This window comes from Podarcis raffonei, chromosome 9, assembly GCF_027172205.1.
Source record: "Podarcis raffonei isolate rPodRaf1 chromosome 9, rPodRaf1.pri, whole genome shotgun sequence".
NCBI lineage: Eukaryota > Metazoa > Chordata > Lepidosauria > Squamata > Lacertidae > Podarcis > Podarcis raffonei.
Window position 1 is genome coordinate 51960598 of NC_070610.1, and position 5891 is coordinate 51966488.

Genomic DNA, 5891 nt, shown 5'->3' on the forward strand with positions numbered 1-5891 from the left:
TATCAGTGTCTTGTCCCTGTTATTTTAAAAAATGACTGTCAAGAACATACGTTATATGACATACCCCCCTTTGTTTCTTAAACGGTGTTTGGTATAGTTAGCTAATTTGCAGTGAGATCAGGTATATACAGTCCCAATTAGTTTTATATAAAACATTCCCAGATTCTTCGCTTTTAAATATTATACAATTGGATTCTAATTTATTTTAGCTATGAAATGAGCAAACTTTGAAGCTTGAAAATTTTGAATATAGCCATGTGAAATTGTGTACAGTGTTTTCTGTAAATAGTTGAGCAATCCCGATCCTGCTGTCCTGACAGGTCATATATACCACTGCAACATCTGTGTACCTGGTAGCTTATACTTGTCCAGTACAGGAGGGAGCAGGAAAATACGCAAAGCAGAGGTATACCTTCAGCATCCATGGAAGTGTGGCTACAAGGTCTGTGTCTGAACCAACATGCATATCCAGCTCTCACATGTATTCCACACTACAAGAAGTTCAGCGTATTTTTTGGAGATACAACATGTGCCCATTATGAGTATGTGTTTACCCTTATCTTTATGCCCCAAGAAATTAGCATCCAAGAGGAATTAAAAAAAATTATTGCTTACTAGAAATGAAAGTGATATGGTATATAGAAGCTGCTTAAGGCAGTAAAAATACAATATAAGCAAGCAGCATACATACACACCTTGATCTAAAGAGTAAAAGAATCCCTAACTACTCCAAAAGCCTAAAGGGAGTGTGACAATTTTGCAACAGACCCACACTAAAAGTGAGAAGGAAAGGAGAAAGGCATACCTGTTCTCAAGCAAAGTATAGTGTCAGGCTGGTCCTTGAGAGCGTAGAATGAAAAGAACATCTGTGTTAGAGCTTGTGAGAGTTAACTAACCTTTGAAAATATGGAAAGTATTCTTTAAGCCATGCATTCACATGGAGAGGGGAAGTGGTCTTTTGGATGAGTGATTTGTCATAATACTTTTATTCCTTTGTTGCATTGTTTATTTCCTGCACATTTTTGTCTCCCCCACTCCCCATTTTGTTTACTTTTCTCAGTTGTTAGTTGAAATGACATGATCATAGTGAGAAATGACTAACTGGCTATCATTGATTCCTGAATTCTCCCCTCCTCACCCCATCCTACATACAATACACAAATTGCTGGATTGCTGGGCGCTGTGTATGTGTACAGTACTGTACATGTTGTACGTTATATGCAATTATGTATATAAGAAGGAAATTGCTAAATTATTTTAAATAAAACTATTAATGGCTCTAGTCTAATTCATAATCACTTTGATAAATAGAATGTCTAAATGTTGTGTGTGCACAAGTCTCTGAAATACATCAGATGTGATACAATGAGCATTTAAAATGTTTTAAAGTCACAACATTATGTTTGCATTTTGGGTGGAGGTGTATTGCTCACTATTCTTATTACAGCAATAGGTGCTTGTTACAACTGAACACAACCATATGCCAGCTGCACTTGTAGGATATGAATTCCATGGGATAAGAGTCTTTATTTCCCAGATGGAAAATACAGTGCTGAGGAAATGCAATCTGATCAGCAGCAGTGAAATCCTTGAGGAAAGGTGCTTTTTCAAAGATGCCGCAGCCATACTTTTACTCCACGTACTAAAAACTGAATCTCTGCAAAGGGCTTTAGACAGATGTGGAGTGGTCTAATTTTTTTAAGGTTGTAGCAGTATTACAAAGAAAGATAAATCAAGTAGTAGCTTCAAAAATGCCTACTCAGTAGCTTGGTTGCTGAACAAAATTTGAAAATGGTGATTTTGAACTTGAGGAAATTCAATGCATGGATTGGATTAAGGAGGTGCCTCTGAGAAACATTCCATATCTAGGGGTGGTAGTTGGGGAGGGTGGAATGGCAAATGATAACTTTGAGGTATCTTAGGGCTGGGCAGGCAACACACACGTTTTTCATTCCAGCAAAATAACCAGGAGGAAAATTGTTTCTGAGGAAACTTACATATGTATCTGTGGAGAAAGGGAAAAGTAAAGCATTCACACTGCATACAGTATGTTAACAGCCTTCTGTCCTTTTGTCGCAGGAACCCCCCCCCCCAAATCATTCAGTTTGTACAAACTTGACACACACACACACACTACTTATGCTACGCTTCTGTTATCTGTTTCTATTCATAGAAAATCAACCATACATCGGATCTGCACTGTTCCACTTTTATTTTACTCCATGAGGGAAGGACTGCAAAATGGGGAAGGTTTGATACAGGGCAACCATAATCCCTTGAGCATACCAGCATGTACACAGGAGCCCTGCCCAGTTGCTATGCCAACCCTGATGGCCCTAGACAGAAGACCATCAAGGTCACAAAGAACTTGCATATAGAAGTGGATTCAGCACGGACTGGAACAAAGGACAATGATCAGCTCTTCCCTCTGGGGGCAGGAAACTGCAAACTCCCCTTTGTCACCTGGAAAGTACTCATGGTGAGGGGGGAAAGGAGGAACCAGCCAGGTGACAAGATACTTAAGTTACCTCCACAACTCCTCCCTCAACCCCTCCTTTTTGTGATGTAGTTGTGTCCTCTCCCTGCCTCCTCTTCGCGGGCGGTAATCAATCATCACCAGAAAGCTCAACCAGGGGAGCAAAGGCAAGGTCAGGCCGGCCAAAGGAAAGGATCCTGAGATCTACGAGGGACATTCAAGGACGTGAATATGGTTTGAAATTAGTACATTGGGAGGAGGGTGGAAGGATAACGTCTCCACGACAGCTGAACTTTTCTTTGTTTCCTCTCCTCGACGCCTTCTCTCGGAGCGTGGCCAGAAGGGTCGTGGAAGTCCTTTTCTCTCTCTCTCCCGATTCCCTTCCTCGGAGCGTGGCCAAAGGGATCATGCAAAATCTCTCTTTTTTTTCTCCTCGACACCTTCTCTCGGAGTGTGGCCAGAAGGGTTGTGGAAAAATCTCTCTCCTGTCCCTAAAAAACACACACCTAAAAACAAATGAAGCTGCACCTCTGGCACGATGACCCTTGTTGGGGATGACTCGTGTACGTGAGAACGCAAGGCTTCCCTTCAAACCTTTGTCTTCTCGGACCCCAATGTGGCATTGCACGGTGCAAGCGTCCAGTAGGGAATTCCGAACATAGTTCTAAGATCAGGCAGGAGGCTGTCATGGATGGTAGAGCAGGAGGTTTGGGAAGAAGACAGGGCCCCGCACTAGGATTAATTTTGTGAGCAGCGCTGAGTGGATTCCGGATCCATGGCTTTTCCAGGTTAAGAGACCCGTGGTTTCCAGGCTAGTTGCCTGTGGTTTTAGTTGTAGACAGGGATTGCCTTTGGATTTCTACTAGCCTTCTCTGGAGTTTTGCCCAGAAAGGGCCGAGAGGGGCACTTGACTGTTAGACTGAATAATACTGATAGGATACTGAATAATACTGATAGGATATTCTTTTCTCTTCCCCTCCCTCTTTGTCCCTCTCTTGTATCTCTGTTTATGTATCTCCTTGTGTAGCTTGTTCTCGAGCAACCCACCCTCAGTATTAAAGGGAAATGGGAGCTCACTCTTCTAAACACCCTAGCTGGACTCCTCCTGGCAACAAAGCTTCCGTGAAGCCTTTTTGCCCCAGAGAGGATTCTGATACACCCCTCCAGTTTGTCATCTCCAACTGGGGGGGGGAAATTTAAAGGGGCGAAATGGTCTTTCCAAATCCAAATTGTGAGACCGTTGCAACTTTTTGTGGGTGGCTTAGGCCCACCACCTGGAACCCAGGGCACAGCGGCCACCTCAGGGATCCTTCAACAAAATCAGGGTTCGAACCCTTAGGGAGAGCTGAGCACATAAAATTTGTGTTGTTAAACTATAACCTAAAGCCAGAACATGAAACCGTAAACTTAATGGTGCTCAGAAGGCAGTAGATTTAATAATAACCCAGCCTGAGAGCCCACGCATTAGAGATCTTAGTTTCTCTATAAATGAATAAGAGATGTATTCAAAGGTTTAGAAATATTTAAAGGGTTTGTGTTTGCATTGGCTTCAGCATCCACAGACTATGTTCTTAAATGCACATAGTTTTTAAATTGCAAGCTTGCTTCAAAATTTTAATCTAGGGAAACCATGTTGGGCCTTATCAATCATAAACATGACAAATATGATAATGAGGTGTGCAAATGTTTGTTATTTGAGAGAGGCTCCAAAAGAGAGTCTTCCTCCAAGTGGTAGAAAGAAAAGAAAAGAAAAGAAAATCCTGCATATGTGCTTGCTTGTGTTCTGAGAGGAGGATTACCCCCCCTCCCTCTATAGCTTAAGTGAGGAGGGTGATTTTAAGTCTGATGGTAAATGATGTTTTGTTGTAACTTTTGAGTTTGTGAGTCTACAACCGTGTTCTAGTCTACTTTGAAATGTGCTGTGAAGTTAGCCTAATGTTTCTGCTGCAACCAGCCTAGTTGAGCACAAGATGCTCTCGTAAGCTAAAATCAGTGACTGTAGAGTCTCCTTTATTTCATTAAGCCTTAGGTAGGTCTCCTTCTGAAAGAAAAGTGTTGTTGTTGTTCTGAGGAAACCTTGGAAGTATTATGACTATATGACTATGAGAGTATGGTGTTCCTTCTAAGAAAAATGTTATTAAAGGTAGAAGCTTCCATAGCCAGCAATTGTCTATCCGAGTCCTGATATCAGTCTCTGTAAGACTTCCTGGCCTCATTTCTTGAAAAATACCCCCCCCCCCGTTTCAGTCTCTTTCAGTTTTTCTCCCTTCTTACTTCTGTGCCAGGTAAATTTATTCCCGAGTAAGCTTCCTTTAACAAGGAAACTGCAAAGAGGGGGGGGGCAATCTTTGCTAAAGGTACCCTGCATCTCACTTTACTATGTGTGGTTATTTTAAAATCTTAATTAGGCTTACTATTCCTATGCAAGTTCAGGAAAAAATGTTCACTTTTGTATTCCTTTTAAATCAAATCTATGGCTGTTTTATTATTTGTGAGTGGTTGTATCAACTCTTGAATTAACCCTATGCTTTATAAAAGATTCTCTCCCTATTTTATCTTAGGAAAACTGTTCACTTGTATGTTCCTTTAAAGATCATTTCTCTAGGCTCCAGCCTGGTGGAACGCTCTGCCTCATGAGACCAGGGCCCTGCAGGATCTGATTTCTTTCTGCAGCGCCTGTAAGACAGGGTTGTTCTGCCTGGCCTTTGGCTTGGAGCCAATTTTATTCCCTCCCCCTCTTTCTTTTTTCTTTTTCCGTTCTCCTGTGATGAGGCTTATTTTAATGTTTCCATATTGTAATGTTGTATTTTAATTTTGTTTTTAAGTTGTATCCATTCAACTTGTTTTTATTTTTGCTTGTTAGCTGCCCTGAAGCCGCCCTTGGCTGGGGAGGGCGGGGTATAAATAAAAATTATTATTATTATTATTATTATTATTATTATTATTATTAGGAACTTGTACTCTTTAAGGAAGTAAACTCTCACTCAGACTATCTTAGGATCTGCTAAAAGGGTTCCATATAAGGTTGGGTACTTTTATTTTCCTCTTCCTTAGTACATGATAGGAGCATGGCTTGTTTTCCCTTCCCCAGTTGTGTCTGTACACATAAGTATGTGTGTGTCTCTCTGGTAGTGCAAATCATGCAATGAACCCTGTATTTTAGGGTTGGACTAGGTGACCCCCAGGGTCCATTCCAACTCTCTCAATTTTATGGCTATGTGGAAGGCAATCAGTCTGCAAAGCATTGGAGGGTAATTTTTAAATTCTGGTGTATGGTGATGCGTTGAAGTTCAGCCCAGCTTTGCTTTTTGGTACAGAAAAATGGAATGATTGGTAGAATCAAGTTTTAAAAGGTGAGATGTGAAAGCCGTGATGTTTTTGAAGCAGAGCTGGTAATATCAAGCATTTGAGTGAT